The following is a 21,355-nucleotide window of genomic DNA, read 5'->3' as shown; positions in this document are numbered from 1 at the left end:
TGTCCAATTATTGACACAGAAGACTGCATCAGGAACCTAAGAAAGAATTTATTTTGTCTTACTCTAGTCTTTTTTTACTTTTTTTTCTGCCCGTAGGACTTTAATATGAGAATTCTCAATAGAAGTTTCAAATAAGACATGTCTTCCACAGCAAGATCAACTAATTCGATTTAGCACTATCCAGATATTCTGATACCTATATTCAAAAATTAAGTTGCCCTCCCCAAATAAAATATAATACAAAATTAATCTACAAGGACACTGAAAACATTTTTTAAAAAACAATGAAGCAGTAACTCCCTTTTTATAGCACTACATAATAAAATATTTTGATGATCTTTTATAATTGCTGTGATTCTGTGACATTTTATGGTCCCTAATAGACCATTAATATTGAAGCATGGGCTACACAACACCACAACAGCACAGTTAAAAGTGGGAAAAAAAATCCAATTAATCAATCAGTTGTTTAGTCCATGGTATGTTAAAGAACCAGTGACTTTTTATGAACTGAATTTTGGTTTCATGGCTTCTTTAGTCATGCTTTATGGGAGGAATTTATTTCAGAGAAACACAAAATCTCAGAGTTGGAAAGCTGTCAAAGGCCATCCAGTTCAGTGAACAGAAATTCTCTCCACTACCTTCCCTGACCTTATTTCCTTCCACATACTTTGGGATCTAATGACACTGGCCTCCTTTCTGTTCCTCAAACAAGATTCTACATATACTAATACTAGTCATTTTAACTTGCTGTCCCTGTGCCTGAAGTTCTCTCCCTCCTTATTCCTACCTTTTGGTTTCCCTGGCCATTTTCAAGTCCCAATTCAATTCTCATCTTCTCCAAGAAGGCTTTCCTAATTTCCCTAAATGCTAGTGTGTTATCTCTGTTGATTATTTCCTATTTATCCTGCATATAGGACAGAGAGACAGATAGAGAGAGAGAGACAGAGAGACAGAGACACAGAGAGAGAGAGAGAGAGAGAGAGAGAGAGAGAGAGAGAGTTATTTTTATATTTTTTGAGGCGGGAAGGCAAGGCAATTGGGGTTAAGTGACTGGCCCAAGGTCATACAGCTAGTAAATGTGTCAAGAGTCTGAGGTCAGATTGAACACAGGTCCTCCTGACTCCAGGGTCAGTGCCCTATTCATTGTGCCATTTAGTTGCCCTTATTTTTATATTTTTCACTACCCCTAGACTGTGAGCTCCTTGAAAATCACAAATCCTTTCTTTGTATCAACAGGGGTTAGGTGCCTAACATACAGTAAATACTTAATAAGAGCATGTTGACTTAACTTGACAAATGATCATTCAGCCCATGCTTAGAAACCTCTAGTGAAGAGAAACCTACCCATACTATGTCCTGAAGTTGCTCATAATATTTTGGGATAGGTCTAATTTTCAGAAAGTTTTTCCTTAGATGGAGTGCTAATTTACTCCCCTGCTGCTTCTACCCACTGTTGCTAGGTTCACCCTCTGGAGTCAAGCAGGATCAAATCTGATCTTCCATATGACAGCTTTTCAGGTCAATTCAATTCAGCAAGCATCTCCTATTTCTAGGCACTTTGCTAGACCCTGGGGATAACACAATAAAAATTAAATAGTCCCTATCTACAAGAGGCTTATATTTTATAGGAGGGGCAACATGTATACAAATCTGTAAATATAAAACTACATACAAAGTAATGGAAAGAACTTTGGCAGGGAAAAGATAACAATGAATCTATAAGAAGCAGCACTTCTTACTCTAGGGGCCTCAAAAGACAGGTGAGGGGTTAGAGCATTGCAGAGACAGGGGGGGGGGGGGGGGAGTGAAGAGGGGACAGCATGTGCAAAGGCACCTGAATGGGAGATAGAATATGAAATAATGGGAGTGGTGAGATGGACAGTATGGGATGTGGAGTGCATGTAAAATCACTTCCAGGCTACTTTACCCACAGAAACTAAAGCAAAAAAAGGAGAGAATGAGGAATGATGTTGAGAGAATTTGAGAAGTAGAATTGGGGCAGAGGAGGAGCTCAGTTGTTTGTTTTCAATAAAGCATCAGCAAGGTCCTCTGCTAAAAATGGGGGGACAGTGGAAAGGTTGCAAAGGTAGCTTGAGGAAAAAAGAGGAACTTTGGGACAGGTGCAGTATGGAATGTTTTAGAAGAACAGCAGTTCTCTCACTTTTTGGTCTCAGGACCTCTTCATACTCTTAAAAATTATTTATGACCTCAAAGAGTTCTGGGTATGTGAATCAGAGTTACTAATCTTTACTGCATTATAAATTAAAATGTCTTGGTATTATTACAAAATTAGTTTAGACCTCACAGACCCCTTGAAAGGGTCTTGGGGACCCCCAGGGATTCCCAGGGTACAGTTTAAGAAGTACTACCATTTACCACCAGTTAGGAAATGGCAAAAAGGTAGGCAATGAGGGCTCAGTTGTGATTATATAAAATAAAGCTTGTATTAGATGTCAGTTCAGTTGTTTTACTTCTTCCAACAGTACATTTATAGAAGTGGAAAAGACAAGGCTAAGGGAGATAGGAATTCAAAGGGAGAGGATGATGTAAAGTGGAACTAGGTACCTGTAGGGTCAAGATTTCAGAAGAAGAGAAGGGAGCTGGGTTGTTGCTGTTGTTTAGTTGTTGTTCAGTTGTTTCAGTCCTGTCTGATTCTTCATGACTCCATTTTGGGGGTTTTCTTGGCAGAAATACTAGAGTAGTTTAGCATTTCCTTTTCCAACTCATTTTATAGATGAGGAACTGAGGTAAACAGGGTTAAATGACTTGCTCAGGGTCACACAGCTAGTAAGTGTCCAGGGTTGAATTTGAGGAAGATGAATCTTCCTGATTCCAAGCCCAGTACTCTATCCATTATGCCACCTAGCTGACTAGGGAAGTAGGGAGGGGTAGAGTGGACTGGGGGTAGGAATGAGGACATATAATAAATAGGGTTTAGAAGGAGTAAGAACTATATATCTAGTATTATATATATATATATGTATATAATATAGCTGAGTATTCTAGCACACCGAGGAACATCTGATTCACATTCTGTGCATACCTATGACAGCCAGTTAGTATAAACATTCACTAAAGTGACAAATATATACCAGGTCCTGTGCTAACAACTGGAGATACACATATGGAAGACAATCCCGGCCCTCAAGACCTTCAAAATCGGATGGGTAAAGATCGTATAGAAAAGGAAGTTGAAAAGCAAGGGAGTGGAGTGGGGGGAGGGAGGGAATGAGTCCAGTTCATAGGAATACAGCTAAGGGGAAATAACAAGACAACTAGTCTAGGAGCCCACTTTAAATGGAGGCCATAGTTCTTTGCTCTGCTCTCTAACCATTCCATTAGAAATACTGAGTGTACTGATGAGGTGTGAGGTAAGGTGATGCAGTCTCCCAGGATGATGAGTTTCCTAGAGCCATGGAGGAATACCATCCAAGGTGTGCAACCTGGTGGGAAAACATCTCCATATGTGTCCTCTTCTCTCCACTCATGAAGCTATTGCCTTGATTTAGGTCCTCTTCTCCTGTCACCTGGACCACTGCAGTAGCTCCTAACTGGTCTTCCTGCATCCACTTTCTTCCATCCTAATCCACCCTCCAGCTACCAAAGCTTCATAGTTGCTTAAAGTATGTCCATGTCATACTGATCATGCCACTTCCTTGCTTAAGAAACTTCTGTGACTCCCTATTATTGCCTCTAGGAGTAGGAAATAAACATTAAGTGCCTAAAATGTGCCAGGCACTGTTATTATCTCCTTAATCCTCACAATGACCCTGAGAGATGGGTGCCATTATTATCCCTATTTTTCAGTTGAAGAAAGTGAAGCAACAGAGATTAAGTGATTTATCCAGGGTCACATAGCTAGCTTCTGAAGCCATATTTAAATTCAGATTTTCCTGACTCCAGACCCAGAGCCCCCTGTGCCTGCCACTAACTGCCTCCTCTAAGACAACACTTAAAGCCCTTTACCATGTAGTTTCAACCCATTTTTCTGCCCATTTCAACCCTTTTCTCTTCTACCTTCCCCTAAACTCTATGTTTACACTAAACTGCCCTGTTTGCTGCTCTCCATATACAACATTCAATATCAAACCTCCATTACTTTGCAAAAACTTCTGCCTATTCTTGGAATGCTTCCCTTCTCATATCTACTTGATAGAATTCCTGGCTTTCTCCAAATGACAGCTCACACATTTCTCCTACGAGAGGCCTTTATTCATCTCCCCAGTTGGTAGTACTCTCTGTCATTGATATTGCTTTGTATTTATACTCCATATTTTTACATACTTCTCTATGTATATAAATTTCCCCTTGTAGAATGTAAGTTTCTTGTGGACACAGTATTTGTTTTTTTATCTCTAGTACTTAACCTAATGGCTGGCATATACTAGCTACTCAATAAATGCCTGTTGAATTGAATTGCAATGAATGCTGCAGCAAAAAGCTTGAACTTTGTTTAGTAGACAACAGAGAACCTTTGAAGGTTTTTAGATGGAATGATAGCATATTTGTGCATAATGAAGATTAATGTGGCAAGACAATGACAAGGGTATATTGGAGTAGTGAGAAAACTTTAACCCTGAAGGTATGCCTAAAAGACAATTTAAAATTTGTCCATGCCTTCAAGAAATGTAAATATCTGCTCTGCTCATCTTTGCATTGGAATCTAAGGCTAGATTTTCATTTGGTTTGAGTGCAGGTACTGAACTCTTTCCATCTTAGAGATATTGGATAAGTAGAAAAAATCTGTAGGTGTGTTATGGATTCTTTCTGTGAGTTGTAGAAATATAAGAAAGATTAGGATTTTTAAAATGTAAATAAAGGTTATGCTGATTTTTTATAGAGCATATTACTTTATTTTTATGACACACCTGTCAGAGGGTAATAAAAAGGATTCTAAGTGCTAACATAAGGAAGAATGTTGAAAATGACATTTAAAAGCATACAGAGCTCCCCCTCCCCACATGCTTAAAATATTATCAGACTTTTTTTTTCAAAAGTGAAATGCATTACCAGTTCTTAATGAGACTCTGTGCTTTGATATATATATTCTCACTCGACAATATAAAGTACATTGCAGGAGAATAAACACAGGACAATCTAATTTATAAACCATATAATCTACAAAAAGTGCATCTTAATCTAATTTGTAAACCACATTATAGACTATAATTTTCTACAGGAGTAGAAAAACGACTTTGGTTTGTTTATAAATAGCACCTAGAAAGGCTCTCTATTTAATTAAATGTCCAGTGACAGATCTGATTGTCCTGGTACATCTTCACAACCTATGATTTATACACTGCCATGGGGTCAGGGGAGCCATTTACTACAGTAATGGGGAAATATGGGATTGATGTCTTTCTCAGGAATATTTTATTTTAGAGTGTTCAGACTCTGGTAGCAACTATGATGCCATTTGATTATCTTCTAGCATTTGCATATATGCTCCTACAAAGGCAGTGGTAAGCCACTGGGAATTAGATTTAAAATCAAGATTTCAGACAAGCAAAGACAAGTTCAGATGTCAAACAGACATACTTCTGTCCCAGTGTTCCAAGGGTGGCTGCCAACACAGGTTCTTGAATCTGCTTTGATAAAGGAAAGCAACTCAAAATGGGTTAACAAGCTTACTTTAATCAGTCAAATATGTATTATTTACCTAGTTCGGGGGAAAAAGGTCAGCACCCCGAACTTCAGAATATACAGACAGAATTATCAAGACAGAGAAACAGATCAAGTAGACAGTTCCCAAATTGTCCAACCATTACATCCATACCAAATCAACATCTGGGTTTCATCAACATCTGGGCTTTTTAAAGCCGGGGGGCTCTCAACAATGGCTTCCCAGAGTCCAGATCAAATCACAGAACACTTCTCAAAGTGAGCCCCAAAACAAAGCTACACATCAGGGCTTATATAGCCTTCTCCTGGCTCAGAGAATGTAACAACCTTATTGACCCACTGGCCAATCAAAAAGCATCTACTGAAAAACAAGCCTCCAACCCCAAGCTCCAGGTACACTTTAGCCTAGGGGCAGGGAAGATCTTAAAAATTTACATTCCTATTACATTCATCCCCAAGATCTTTCATGCCCATAGCATAAACAATTTACTTTTGAATTAGCATTAACAATCATAGGTCACATTTTCAAGATATATAACTGAAGTTACCAAAGTGACCACTGGGCCTTAGACAAATGCAAAGTACATTGCATTATCACCTCAATTCAAAACAAGAATCCAAATAAAGTTTTCTTGGGTGGAGGGGGGTGTCCTTCCCCTCACACAGCTCCAGCCCCTGCTTCCAAGAACAGAGAGGGGGCTGGGCAACAAAACCAACAAGTTGGGGTCCTTGGGTGTCCAAGGCACTTCATCCCACCCACCATAGTCACAAGTCCATCCTCTCTCTGGGTCCCAAACTGTGGGATGCAGCAAGGAAACACACTCAGTGCCCCTGCTTTGCTGCTCAGTTCTTATCTTTTCCTGTGGCTGAATTCTGAACTCCTGGGTTCCTTATCCTCCAGTAGGTGGCAGCCATTCCTGGCTTCTGCCCAGGTCCTGATGCAGGCAGCTCACCATTCCTGCTCTCAGCTAAGCGAACTCTGCATGCAGGCCATTCTTCTCTCCTGGTCCATGGCTCCACAGAATCACAGCTACCACAACTGGGAAACAAACAATTATCCCAGCCCCCATACTTTCCTTTTACTCTGCAGATCCTGTTCATGACACCATTTTGTAGCAGCAAACACCCCAGCGTCCCAAGGGTGGCTGCCAACACAGGTTCTTGGATCTGCTTTGATAAAGGAAAGCAACTCAAAATGGGTTAACAAGCTTACTTTAATCAGTCAAATATGTATCATTTACCTAGTTTAGGGGGAAAAGGTCAGCACCCGGAACTTCAGAATATACAGACAGAATTATCAAGACAGAGAAACAGATCAAGTAAACAGTTTCCAAACTGTCCAACCATTACATCCATAGCAAATGAACATCTGGGTTTCATCAACATCTGGGTTTTTCAAAGCCGGGGGGCTCTCAACAACGGCTTCCCAGAATCCATATCAAATCACAGAATACTTCTCAAAGTGAGCCCCACAACAAAGCTACACATCAGGGCTTATATAGCCTTCTCCTGGCTCAGAGAATATAATAACCTTATTGACCCACTGGCCAATCAAAAAGTATCTACTGAAAAACAAGCCTCCTACCCCAGGCTCCAGGTGCACTTTAGCCTAGGGGCAGGGAAGATCTTAAAAATTTACATTCCCATTACAATTATGTAACCATAGTTTGGATTGTAGTAAACTGAAGAAACATGTAGAATCATATTTAACTGCCATGTGTGGGCAGTATATCTAAAGACCATATGTACCATACACTGAGTCAACAAGCTGAAAAGTGAATGATAATTCAGCTAATCAACTGGTTGTTTTGTCTATGCAATACCCTATAACTAGTTAGATAAATGAATTTACAGTTTAGAGACTGACATTGTCTATCTTTTGAATGAATTAGTTGAAAAACAGATCATGATCTCAGCAATATAAATAAAAACAATAAAATGAAACTAAATGTTTTGTAATTATAATGACAAGTTTTAGTCCTGGAGAAGAGATAAGGAAAGTGTACCTCTCTACTTCTATTTGGTAGGAACTTAATGTTGTCTACTCATGGAATGTAGCAGCAAGCACCCTAGCATCCCCCGGGTGGTTGCCAACATAGGTTCTTAGATCTGCTTTTCTAAAGGAAAGCAACTCAAAATGGGTTAACAATCTTGCTTTAATCAAACATATGTCATTTACCTAGTTTAGGAGAAAAATATCAGCACCCCTAACTTCAGAGAATACAAACAAGTTATAAGCAGAAGTTACAAGCAGGCAGAGAAACAGATCAGCAGACAGGCTTCCAGCTGCCTGACCATTACATCCATACCTAGTCAGTTACCAGAGAGGGAAGCAACAACATCTGGGTTTTCAAAGCCAGGTGGCTAAACAACTGCCCAGAGTCTCATCTGGTCAAATCATACAACTCTTCTCAAAGTGAGCCCCCAAACAAAATCTCACATCAGGGTGTATATATATAGACTTCTTCTGGCTCAGAGAATGTCACAATCCTCTTGACCCACTGCCCAATCACAAAGTATGAAGGTGTGGGCATTCCAGAAAAACAAGCCTCCTGCTACAGAATCCAGGTGACCACATTCAGCCTATTAGGGGCAGAGTATATTTTCAAATCAGGGAAGGTTCTCAGAGTCACTTATGACTAGCCAAGGGGCAGGGAAGATCTTAAATTCCCATTCTCAAAACATGGAATTTAAATTACACTGTGCTGGGAGGGAGAACTAACATGATAGATACCATAGTCAAGATCCAAAAAGATCTTGAGAAAATATAGCAATGAATCCAATATGTGATTCAATAGAGATCAATGTAAAGTCTTATATATGTAAAAAAGAAAAAAAGAAAACTTCACAAGTACAAGGCAGAGAAATGGTTCATATCAATCTGTCTGAAAAAGAGCTAAAACTTTTTGCAAACTTTAAGTTCAAATGAATCATTAGTGTAACATGGCAGCCCAAAAAATCTAATATAAATTTAAGCCACAGTAAAGGATATAGTCTGAATAATAAGGGGATACTCATTGTTCATGCTTCTTCCATACTAATATAATAAAAATGATAATACTACCCAAATTATTTTATAAATTCAGTGCTATGCCAATCAAAGCACCAAAGAATTATTTTATAAACTAAAGAAAATTCATTGGAAAATTCATTAAAAAAATAAATAACTGTAGGTATGATTCTTTTTGAAAGTTCTAGAAATGAGGTTCTAGAAAAGTGAGTTATAGAAATCTCTGGAGGACTGGAGGGTGGTTCAAAAAAACAAAACAAGCCTCCTTCCATAACCTCTCTTTATAGAGGGTTGAAAATTCTAGCTTCCCTGCAGGATTTCAGCTCCTCTATTATATCATACCCCATTCTGCCCTCCTATATTTCAGATTCCTTTTTTGTGCTGTCTTCTCCCTTTAGACCTTAAGCATCTTGAGGGCAGACAGATTTTCTTTTTCTTATTTGTTTGCACACACTTGCTTAGCACAGTGCCTGGCTCATAGTAACCACTAAAAAAATTTTTTTTAATTAAATAAGATAGTATAAAAAGGACTAAAAGTTAAGGATTTCAAGTGAAATTTTAAAACTAGTAAGGAAACTATGCTAGCTGTATAAGATACCAAATTTGCTACAAATCCATGATCATCAAAACAGGTTGGTACTAGTTAAAAATATTATTTACCTTCAAAACAATCAAAGATGTAGGAAAAAAACTCATAAGAAAAATATTTATGGCAGCACTTTTTGTTTTAGCAAAGAAGCAAAAACAAATTGGGTGACCGTGGATTGGAGAATAGCTGAACAATTTATCATATATGAATATAATTGAATATAATTATGCCATAAGAGATGATGAAAGGCATAGATTCAGTGAGACATAGGATCATTTGTATGCACTGATGCATACTGAAGAGAACAGAACCACAACTATTTATACAATAGCCACAACATTATAAAGAAAAACAACTTTGAAGTATTCTAGTGAATGCAAATATCAATTATGACTCCAGAAAAAATAATAATGAAGCAAGACTCCCACCTCTTGTCAGTCAGTCAGCAAAAATTTATTAAGTATATGTACCAGTATGTACCAGTCAGTAGGGCAGCTGTGTACCAGTCAGTAGGGCAGCTGTGTACTAGTCAGTAGGGCAGCTAGGTGGTACAGTGGATAGTGACAAGTCTGGAATCAGGAAGATGAGTCTTCCTGATTTCAAATCTGGCCTCAGACACTTATTAATTGTGTGGCCCTGGGAAAGTCACTTAACCCCTTTTTGCTTCAGTTTCCTCACCTGCAAAATGAACTGGAAAAAGAAATGGCAAACCACTCTAGTATCTTTGTCAAGAAAACCCCAAATTGGATCACAAGGAGAAGGGTGTGACTGAAACAATAGACAACAATAATATTGTGCCAGGTACTATCCTAAGCACTGGGAATACAAATACAAACAGAAAGTCCTCGCCCTCATGGCATTTATACTCTAATCAGGAAAGATGACAAATAAAATCCAGCTGAAGAGGAGAGGGACGGTGATGAAGGGACCAGGTAAGGAGGCCTGGTAGAGAAAGTCCAGGGTGAAGCCAAGAGGGGAATGAGACATGGCTGGCCTGCATACCTTCCTTAAGTGAAGGTTTTGAGAGAAGTCATTCAGTGGGGGTAGATGGTGATGCCAGTGTATGAATGCAGGAGCTGGAATGAGTTTCCAGAATGCAGGAGTTTCTTTGGGCATGGTAAAGTTCAAAGTACAGTCTGTAGAAGAATTGGTCAAGTGATGAAAGATGATGGGTGCAAAATGAAACATACATTTTCAGACAAGATCAATAAAACACAAATTTATTTTGCTCAACTACACTCATTTATTATGGGATTTTTATTTGGAGAGGGAAAAATTGGGAGTGAGGAAAGTAAGAATAGTGATAGGTATGCCAAGTTAAAAAAAAAAAAAGAAAAGAAAGTGTCAAAAAACATTTTTTTAAACACTCAGAAGAGAGCAGAAGGAAGGTGAGGAGACATACAAGCAGGGCAATGTTGAAGCCAACATTAAATTTAATATGTATTATTAAAAAGAGGTTATATTCTTCACATATAATCCATTCTTTTCTGATCTTTTTATATGGAAATGTTTGTGTCTTTTGATTTTCTAATTTACAATAACTTTTTTAGAGATAGCTATAGCTTCCTGAAATAAGAATGTGATAATCCATTTGTATCCTACACTGGTCAGACCACATCTGGAATATTGTGTTCATTTCCAGGTTTGCCTGTTTAGAAAGGGCACTGATAGGCTGTGAAGAATCAAGAGAAAAGCAGCCAGGTCAGTGTTCATGTCAAGTGGGGTTTAGCTGAAGGAATTAGAGATGTTTAATTTGTAGAAGAGATTGAAGAAAGATATGATGGCCCATGTTCAAGTTTTTGAAGGTCTCTCACATGGAAGAGGGATCTCGGTCTATTTCCTCCTAGAAGATGGAACTATGTAAAAATTTGCTAACAATCAGAGGTGTCCAAAAGTAGTCTGGGCTATATTGAGAAATGCTGGATTCTTGTTCAGTATGTTATAGTGAGGACTGCTTTGGGGTATGGGTTGGACTAGAGATGACCCATGACATCACTGCTGACTGCCAAATTCTGCAATTTTCTAATGACAGGTGTGGAATATTGTGTGTGTTGTGAAGTGTAGTTCAGGTTTTGGTTAGTTTTGCTTACCTCCTTTTCTTTGCTATGAGAGAAAGCTCCCAGTGTTGTAGGGAAGATGTAGATAGATAGATAGATAGATAGATAGATAGATAGATAGATAGATAGATAGATAGATAGATAGATAGATAGATAGATAGATAGATAGATAGATAGAAGGAAAAAAGACAATATAGTCAGGATCTCTAAAAGTGATAACAACATAGCAGATGACAAGTTTATATCACCAGGCCCACTTGTCCTTGCAATCCAAAAACAAAGGCAGGGAACTTCATTGTGGCTCTGAAGCAATTCTTAGAATACAAAGTTTTGTCTGTAGATAAAAAGCATTTTGACTTCTCTGACCTTATTCTATCATTCTATCCCTTACAAATATAGAGGATAACAACAGCATTTCAGATTCCACTCCCTCCCATGTTATTTCATTTTTTTTGTCCTTCCTACATACTTCTATCTAAATTAAATGATCTTTCAGACTTAACATCTTTGCAATGTCCTGGGTTGTATAAAGATCTATTTTCTATAATGCTGACCTTTTTTTTCTAGATAAAGGTGTGGTAAAGCTATTCTGATATACACTTAATTGATTTTACTTTTTGACCCCATAAATGAAATTAGTATCCCAAGTGTGTCCTTGTTCTAAAACTAGGTGCTGGGGTGGATAGAATATAGGACCCAGAGTCAGGAAGACCCGAGTTCAAACCCTGCCTCAGACATTTTTTGACTATGTGAGCCTGGACAAGTCACTTAACCTCTCTCTGTCAGTTTTCTCATCTGTAAAATGGTGATAATGAAATATGAGAGCACCTACCTCTCAGGTCCACATGAGGTTCACATAAGATGAGCATTTGTAATCCTTAAAGTGCTGTATATTGAAATGTTAGCCATTGTTATTGTTGTCATTCATTTCTAAATTAGTGAAGTATTAGAAATTAAATTTCCTGAAACTTTCCAGGAAATACCAAAGGATAACTTTTACAGTTAACTTTATTGTGGTAGTAGTATGAAATTTAAGCCACCAAGTTTTCATTACTTGTAACTAGGACAATAAAAAAGAGTGATAAGATTCCCCAAGAGGAAGGCAGGCTTTACCTTTTCCTATTTAATTCCATTTTGTTGATTGTGAAAATGACCAAATGGTATAGCTGTTCCTAATAGTAAAAGGGAATTTGAAGTTTTATGCTTATGAAGTTGAAATGATTTGAAAAAAAAAGCAATGGGTACAACTTGACTGTTATCCCTGGAATACCAGAGCATATTTTAAAACTAGAACAAAATTACTAATACTCCACATTTGTTTAATACTATCAGGTTTCTTGATATACATGTACATATACATATACACATATACATACATATGCATATACATGTACGTGTACAATGCATGTGCATAGACATAAATGTAGACATAGACATGGAAGCCCTTAGGGTATAAGTAGCATAAATATACGTGTTGTTATTGTTCAGACATTTTCAGACAAATCTGATTCTTCATCACCCCCTGTGGGATTTTCTGGGCAAAGACACAGGAGTGGTTTGACATTCCCCTCTCTAGCTCATTTCACAAATGAGGAAACTGAGACAAATAGGGCTAAGTGACTTGCCCAGGGTCATATAGTTAATAAGTATCTGAGGCAGATTTAAACTTGAGATGTCTTCCTGACTACAGTACTGACCCTCTATCCACTGCACCATCTAGCTGCCCATAAATATTATTATCCCAGTTTTTTTTTCCTTTTTGGAGGGCAATTGGGGTTAAGTGACTTGCCCAAAGTCACATGGTTAGTGTGTGTGTGTGTGTGTGTGTGTGTGTGTGTGTGTGCATGTTTTAAGTGTCTGAGGCCAGATTTGAACTCAGGTCCTCCTGACTCCAGGGCCAGTGCTCTATTTACTGTGCCACCTAGCCACCCCTATTATCCCAGTTTTATGGATAGTGACAAAACTGAGGCATGGACACTTTGTGCCTTGTTCAGAATCAAGCAGTTAATTCATGTAAAAGTAAGGATTCAAATCCAGGTTAGACTCCTGGTTCAGCATCATTCTACTATAACTCAATTAACAAACACTTATTCAGCTCCTACTATATATGATACACAGTGCTAGGTACTGAGGATACAAATACAAAAGTAAAGGGCAGTCCATGCCCTTAAGGAGCTTACATTCTACTGGCAGGTACAGCATGTTCAAAGGTAAGTAAATACAGGGTATATGCAAAATAAAAACTGAGTGATTTGAGAAGGGTCATCAACAACTGCAGCAATCATGAAGGAGGTGGTACTTGAGCTGCACCTTGAAAGAAGAATGGAGTTTCAAGAGGCATAAGAGTGAGGAAGAAAAGCATTGCAGTGATAGGGAGCCCAGAGGCAGGAGAGAGAACATCAATAACAGGAACCTGTAAGTGGGGCAGTTTGGCTAGACCTGACATTACATGGGAAGGAGGAGTTTAGCAAGATCCAGAGATAAGCTGGTGTCAGGTTATGAAAAACTTTAAATGCCAAACAAAAGGGTTTGTATTTTATCTTAGATGCCATAGAAAGATAGTAAAGCTTCTTGCACAGGGTAATGACATGAGCAGATCCGTGCTGGCTGTAGAATATCAATTTGGCTGCTGTGTAGAGACTGGATTGTGGAGGGGAGAGTCTGGAGGCACAGTCACCAATTAGGAATCCACAGCAATAATCCAAGTGAAAGGTGATGGGGGCCTGAACTAAGATGGATATTGTGTGAGCAACTGCCCAGTTAAATATCTTATTAATAAATCTTCTCTGTAATAAAAAGTTTTATAGCTATAATGTCTATTTATTTAAAAGGGAAATTAAACCCACATAGTTCCAATATAATCTTTTAATTTGGAACTGCTTGGCCAAGAAATCCAATCTGCCCTCTTTTACATAAAGGAAAATTGTCTTCATTATTTGTCTTTTAACCATGTTCCAGTTATTGCTTTCCTCCAGGATAATGCGGAGATAAAACCTTTCAGATTTGAGTCTAAGAAATGTTGTTGTGTCATGTGAATCAACTTAGTCAGAGGCCCACAGTTTATGTTGATAGCCCAACTCAGTTTCTAAAAGACTACAGAAGACCTCATTTTGCTATGATGTACATTTGCTATGATATACACATTGTTGCATTCAGCCCTTCCCCCCCAATCTCTCCAAGCTTACTTTCCTAAACCCTATCAGACCCCTACCACAATATGGAGGCAATCCCCTTGACATAATACTTTAAAGTTTAAATTGTATAATTTTATTCAAGGCCTCCACCCTCCCATATACCAAACCATTGGATTTCAATTTTTCTGTTTCTTTTTCTTTCCCTTTCTTCAGCATTTAACTTTGCTGGTCACCCCTCCTTCTGTATACTATCTCTTTCTTTGGCTTTCATGACACTCCTGTTCTATATGTATTATTGTTCCTACTTGGCCACATATGTTGGTTCATTATCATCTTTCCATTCTTTAAGAACTTGTCACTACCTGTGGCTCTACTTCTGTTCTCCATTCCTATGACTTCAATTATTCCCTCTATTTCGATGACTCCCAAGTCAATATGCCCAGCCCCACCCTCCGTATTGAGTTCCTGCCCTGCATCTCTAACTACCTACTCTACCTGGACATCCCTCTAGGGCCTGAAATACCTCAACGAATCTGCCTTGAATATACTCCTCTTTAAACTCTAAATTTTTGTTAATAGTTCTACCATCCTGCAATTGATCAGGCCCAAAATCTGAGCATCATCTTTGACTCATTCTTTTACCGCTCACCCCATAACCAATCAATAATAAAAGTTGACCCTACCTCTGTCATACCTCTAACATTCATCTTTTTATGTGACCTAGTTCAAGTCCTACTCACCTCTCACATATACTAATGTGATAGTATTTCAATTGGTCTCCCTGTTTCTAACTCAGTTTCTTGAATCCCTCTTTCACATAGCTATCAATATCATCTCTCTAATGCATCTACTCAAAGAACATCAGAGCCTTCCTTTTGCCTATAGAATAAATTATGAACTTCATAACCTTGGGTTTAAGGCATTTCCTAATCTGACTCCATTCTGCCTTCCATTTTATCACATTCTTCCACTTCATCCCAGCTTAAATGGCCTGCTAACCTTTCCATGATCCCCATTGTCCCCCATCTCAGAATTAAAGGTTTTCTCATTGATAAGTATTGGAATCCTATAAGGTTCACTTTGGGTGCTGTCTCACCCCTGACATTTTCTCTAATTTCCTAGATGGAAATATTCCCTCCTCACTTTCCTATATCCTTTTTTTCTAAATCTCTACTTTGCCCCCATCCCATTCTACTTTTTATTATGTTTATTTATATGTTGTGAAGAGATCTTGGGTGAGGTACCATGAGGGAATATAGGCACTCAAAGGGGATAAAAAGCACTTTGTTACTCACATGTATTCAGGAATGTGGCTCCCCAGCCCTACAGTTTCATGGGCACACCAATGAATTGTGGCTCAGGTGTATAGTGGGATGCATATCCTGATCAGCAGGCCAGATCTCTAGGTCTCTAAACTTATACCTGATTTTAATTGCTGGAAGAATTCATAGGACTAAAGGAAAGGATTGTAGGGGTAGTCAATCAGGTTGTGGTCTGGCTGGGCTATGATTTTTTATCCATTCCACCCATCTGCCAATTATGGACTACACAGGAGTTATGATTAGGAAATTTTCCTTAGCTGATTTACAAACCTTACATTTCTTACCTAAATGTAGCTGACCAAGTCAATTAAAGGAACTTTCTGATACAAAGGTGGGTCAATGAGTCAGAGTTACTTCTGTCAGCTACAATCTAACAATTGGACCTTTTTTATTTTTTATCTTTGTATCCCTCACTATCCACCATAGATTCTGCACATAGTAGGCACTCTTTTTTTTTTTTTAAGCAATTGGAGTTAAGTAACTTGCTCAAGGTTACACGGCCAGGTGTTTCTGGGTGGGTGCTAAGTGTCTGAGCCCAGGATTTGATCTCCAGGTCATTCTGACACCGGAGCCAGTGCTCTTACTCACTGTGCCACCTGGCCGCCCTAGCACTCATTTTTTTAGTTGAATTGGAAACTGAATTAGATTCTAGGTTATCTTTCGCAATATTAGTAAAAATCTGAGAAAAATCACAGCACTGGAAGAGTTAGAGTTGTTTGTCCTTTATCACTGTATCAAAGACCACATTTATAAAAGAATATACAAATCCCATTTTTATTGGAAATTCAATATTCTCTTCAGTCTTTTCTTCATTTTGACTCCTTTTGCAGGCCTTCTCAATGTCTTCTGTAGGAAATTTATAATTATTAATGTTAGACACCTGCAAGCTATAATTGATCTGGCAACGATGCAAGCATTCTGGTTTCTGTCCAAATTTATCTTGCGTTGGACCATACTGCAAACTGTCAGGTTTGTTAGCTGGTAAAAAAAAAATGTCTTAGGTTTGATTAATTCTTTTGAATCTTTCATACTTCTTTTGTCAGATAAATTCTTTTGATTCTTTTAAAGTTGTTTTTAATCAAATACTTTAAGAAAAATGCTATTTAAACTTTAGTTGCTTTTTTAGAAAGAAGTGTAATTCACCTTCTTGATTGATAGATTTGGCATAATTCCATATCAAAGTCTACATTTTCCATATTTTTCAAATAATTTCAAAATCATGATGTATTCTGAATTCATTTGTTGGCAGAGGAGGTAGGAGAGTTATATAGAGGATGTTTCATGCCATTTTAGCACAAAATCACTAGGTAGAGTATGTTCAATCATAATATGACTGTGTTATGTCTCTTTAATAAATATCTATCCACAACTGAATTTGGAGTTTGAAGACTTGGGTTTGAATCTCAACTCTGATATTAGTACTATCCATACTAATACACTCAGTAATTCACTTGGTTTCTCTGAACCTTGGTTTCCTTGTCTATAAAATGAGAATAATGATATTTGTATTTTGTTCCATGTAAGGTTGTAATGAGGAAAGTACATTCTAAATGCCAAAATGCTATTGGTATGCTGTTAATTATTATTGTTGTTATAATTATTATTACTTTTCAAAGACTTCCTTTTGCATTGCCATTTCATAATTTTAGAAGGAAGTTTCCTGGCAATTTCATGGAGCTCAAATATTTTCATTGTTTAATGCTTATGTTTAACAAGTATATCCCAGATACTCAGAAGAGGCACTAACTTATTCTCCCTTGCGGCAATTGGATATTTCCAAAATGAAAAGGAGACTTTCAGAAAGGGAAAGAAGAAGGGAAAAGTCACTAAACTAACAGAGACGTCCGATATGCTTTAAGCATCAAAAGTGTCACACATGAGCAGGTTTAAGGTTAATGGCATTTCACAAACAGAAGCCCTGAGTAATCTAAGTGACCAAATTCATTTAAGTCTGGAGAAATTGGCTGGCAGACAGCATCCCAGTGTAAGTGCTGAGACACCTTCCAAGCTAAATGCTAAAGCTTCTAAAGTCAACAATGATTGCGCCGACTGGGGTGTTAGTTAGACACCTAAGAAGGAAAGTCTCTAGAGCAATAGGTTACACATCTCTCAATAATTGGATGGACAGAAGCTACTTTAGCTGTGTTCACCTATGTATCCAATCCACTCATTTTATAGGTGAGGAAATTCAGGCATTTGCCACAGAACTGAAACTAGAAGCCAGACTTTCTGACTCTTAGTCAGCCAACTTGACTATCCTGACATTCCTCATTTTTAACGCAAGTGATAGAATCAATACTTCTTTTAGGAAAAAAAAGCATTTTTGCCATTTCAAAAGCATCTGGAATTGCCACTACCTCCATACCTAGTACTCTGTTAAAGAGCTTTCTTACACCTTTGTCCAAGCTCATCTTTGTCCATGCAGATATTTTTCTGTTTCACTTGGGTTGAGGGAAATGATCCTGTACTTCTGGCTATTCCCCCTACCCTAGTTAAAATTATAAGATCATAGATTCCCAGTTAGAAGAAACCTTAGAGGCTATCTAGACCAACTCTTTTACATAGACCAGGCATTTTTTGGTATTCGTTTCTTTCTGTCTTTCTTTGCCAGATCCCAGGAAGCCATCTCATTATGAAGGGACTTAAAAAAAAGTGTGTGTGTGTGTGTGTGTGTGTGTGTGAGTGTGTGTGTATACAATGTTCCACAACTACAGAGCTAGTTACCTCTACAAAGGAGTAAGAACAGGTATCTTCTCTTTCAGGCCAAACTTGTTCTTTGTCTTTCTTTACATTCATTTTTTATTGCTTTGTGATGGTTGTTCTTTTTTATTTACATTATTGTACAATGAGGATATTGTTTTCTTGCCTCATTTCAGTCATTGTGCATCAACTCATATAAGTCTTTCCATGATTTTCTGTACTCCTGATATTCATTATTTCTTGTAGCACACTATTATCTGCCAGAATTTGTTTAGCCATTTCCTAATCAATGGTCAAAGACTTTATCTCCAAATCCTTGATTCCACAAAAAGCAATGATGGTGATATATACATATGTGTGTGTATGTATGTGTATATGCATATGTATATGTATATTGGTGCATGTGTAACTTTTTATCAATGGTATTATTTGACTACTGGTACAATTTCTGGGTCAATCAACACTTTAGCCACTTTATTTTCAAATTTCAAATTGTTTTCCAGAATGATCATAATACTTCACAGCTCCACCAATAATTCATTAGTTTTCCTATCTTTCTGAAACCCCTCTGGTTTGATGATTGCTATCTTTTGTCATCTTTGCCAATTTTTCAGTATGAGGTGATACTGCAGACTTGTGATTTTCATTTCTCTTGTAATTTGGGACATTCTTTCATATGATCAATAATAGTTTGTAATTCATCTTTTGAGAACTATTTCCATAGACTTACTAGCTGTTCATATTGCCTAGCACATGATAAGATTGTTGAATTCCTCCCTTTTATGAATAGTAAATGTCATCATCACTATCAATATAATTCCCCATCTTTTTTGGTTGGGATCATCAGGACCTACGATTTCATTAATAAAAAAAATTATGAGAATTCCCACTCTTTGCAAATCAGCAGCTCATTTGCACTATAACTTAAAGTCACAAAGACAGACAAATTTAGAGGCTATTAATAAAGAGTTCAGGTGGAAAAGAATTAAGGTTTAAAGTGGGTAGTTTTAGTATGAGGAGAAAATTTAAATAAGAAGGGTGTTCTGGTAGTAGCATTGGCAGGATTTTGCAGTTGACTATAGTGGTCAAGGGGTGAAGGAGAGGGGAAAACTAAATATGGTTTGAAGATAATGAGCTCTTTGATAAATTTTACGCATATTGTAGTTAGATTTTTTATATATCCTGCCCTTTTGAATTATAGCAGTGGAATGATATTCAAAATTTTTGGTTTAAAAAGAAAATTTCCAACAAAGCTTTATTACAGTAGTTGCTTAAGGGTGATTCCTAGGAGTATAAGTCAGGTAATTTCTCCCAATTTGCTGCTCAGTTTAATATGATTGCATTTTATTTTTAAGAAAAAACAAATGAAATAAAATCTTACAACCTTCTACTAGATGAAAAAAGGTTGTTTTCATTAAATTATCAATATTGAGAAAGAGTTGCTCGTTATTTATTTCTGTAAAAATGATGCATGTGTTTTCTTTTAATGAAGAAAAAGATTCTCTTTGGGGTAAAAATTTCCTTAACTCAGGAAGCCTAGGTTTGAATTTAGGTAGAAATATTGAAATGGTTGCTAAGGGAGTCATTGTATTCAAATTACCTGTTCACTTACATGCAAGCTCTGATCACATGACATCTAATAACCATCATCAGTCAAAAGTACCCATTATGTTTCAAGCATTGTGCTATGCATCATGAATACAAAAACAAATGTGAAACAATTCCTTAAGGAGCTTACAATCCATAGGAATAGTTAAATGACCCACACACATTGGAGAGATATATGTGTGTATGCACATATATCACATCTCCACATATCTATTAATATATGTGTATATATACATATATACGTGTGTGTGTGTGTGTGAGAGAGAGAGAGAGAGAGAGAGAGAGAGAGAGAGAGAGAGAGAGAGAGAGAGAGATCAAGGTAGTCTGGAGAGAATGGATCCTAGCAACTGAGAAATTGGGAAAGGCTTCAAAAAGAAGAAAATTTAGCTATTATCCATGATGTATGAGCATAGTGCTGAACCTGGAATCAGGCATATCCAAGTTCAAATCCTGATTCAGAAATTTAATAGCTATGAAAAACTGGGCAAGTAGCTTAATTTCTCCTAGCCTCAGTTTCCTTGTCTGTAAAATGAAAGAGGTGAACTCAGTGGACTATAAAGCCCCTTCCAGCTCTAAATCTGATCTTGTGATCCTCAAGGATTTGTGATCTGTGGTCATCTTAAAGGAAATCATACTGAGGACAGAATGCATTCCTAACATGAGAAGTGAAGAGTAAAAAGGTACAAAGACAGGAGAAACTTCTTTCTGAATTAGAAAGTAGAGTTTTTATTGTTATCATTGTTTAAATTTCAGGGTATAACTGAAAATATTTTCTACAAAGAGCAGAGCAAATAATTTTTTAAAGCTCACATTTAAAATTACTGGAAAGACTGTTTAAATGGAAGCCAAGAGTTTGATCATATGTTGTACTAGTTAACATTTCACCTGGAGAATCTTTTGATTCCATAGCTCTAGGCTGCAGCCTTACTCAAGTGAACCATCTGGAATGTACATACTAATGATGGCAAGAGGGATTCATCAAGAAAATGTGTTGATTATATCTGTTAAAAGCAACAACCACTAGTGGAAAAGCAATCTCTGCCTGGTCTGCTCTTCATCCATTGCTTAAAGATTTCCAACCCATCCAATGTGCCAGTAAAGCAGTGTGACATTTATACAGAGCCCTAGTTCAAAGATTGGATTGCTCTCGCATCCGAGAGCCATATAGGATCCATATGCTCAGTTCCTCCATCCTTGAAAAACAGAGTAGAAATTGGTGTCCTACTGAGAGTGGGTCAGCATTGTCTATCGTAAAATTTTCACATTGTCAAATTTATACAAAGAATCAATCAGTGTACATTTATTAAATG

At 37.5% G+C, this 21,355-nt stretch overlaps 1 protein-coding gene across 1 annotated transcript in view; it reads left to right on the top strand.

Annotated features, from left to right (window-relative positions):
* CNTN5 (contactin 5) overlaps nucleotides 1-21,355 on the top strand; it is a 1,715,246-nt gene that overhangs the window by 1,434,169 nt on the left and 259,722 nt on the right. The window lies entirely within an intron of this gene.

The sequence above is a fragment of the Petaurus breviceps genome, unplaced genomic scaffold, assembly GCF_028583685.1.
Source record: "Petaurus breviceps papuanus isolate PSGF00001 unplaced genomic scaffold, PetGlider_PUasm1.0 91133, whole genome shotgun sequence".
In the NCBI taxonomy this organism is placed as follows: domain Eukaryota; kingdom Metazoa; phylum Chordata; class Mammalia; order Diprotodontia; family Petauridae; genus Petaurus; species Petaurus breviceps.
Note: the sequence above shows the minus strand (reverse complement) of the source record. Positions and strands in the feature narration are given on the sequence as shown.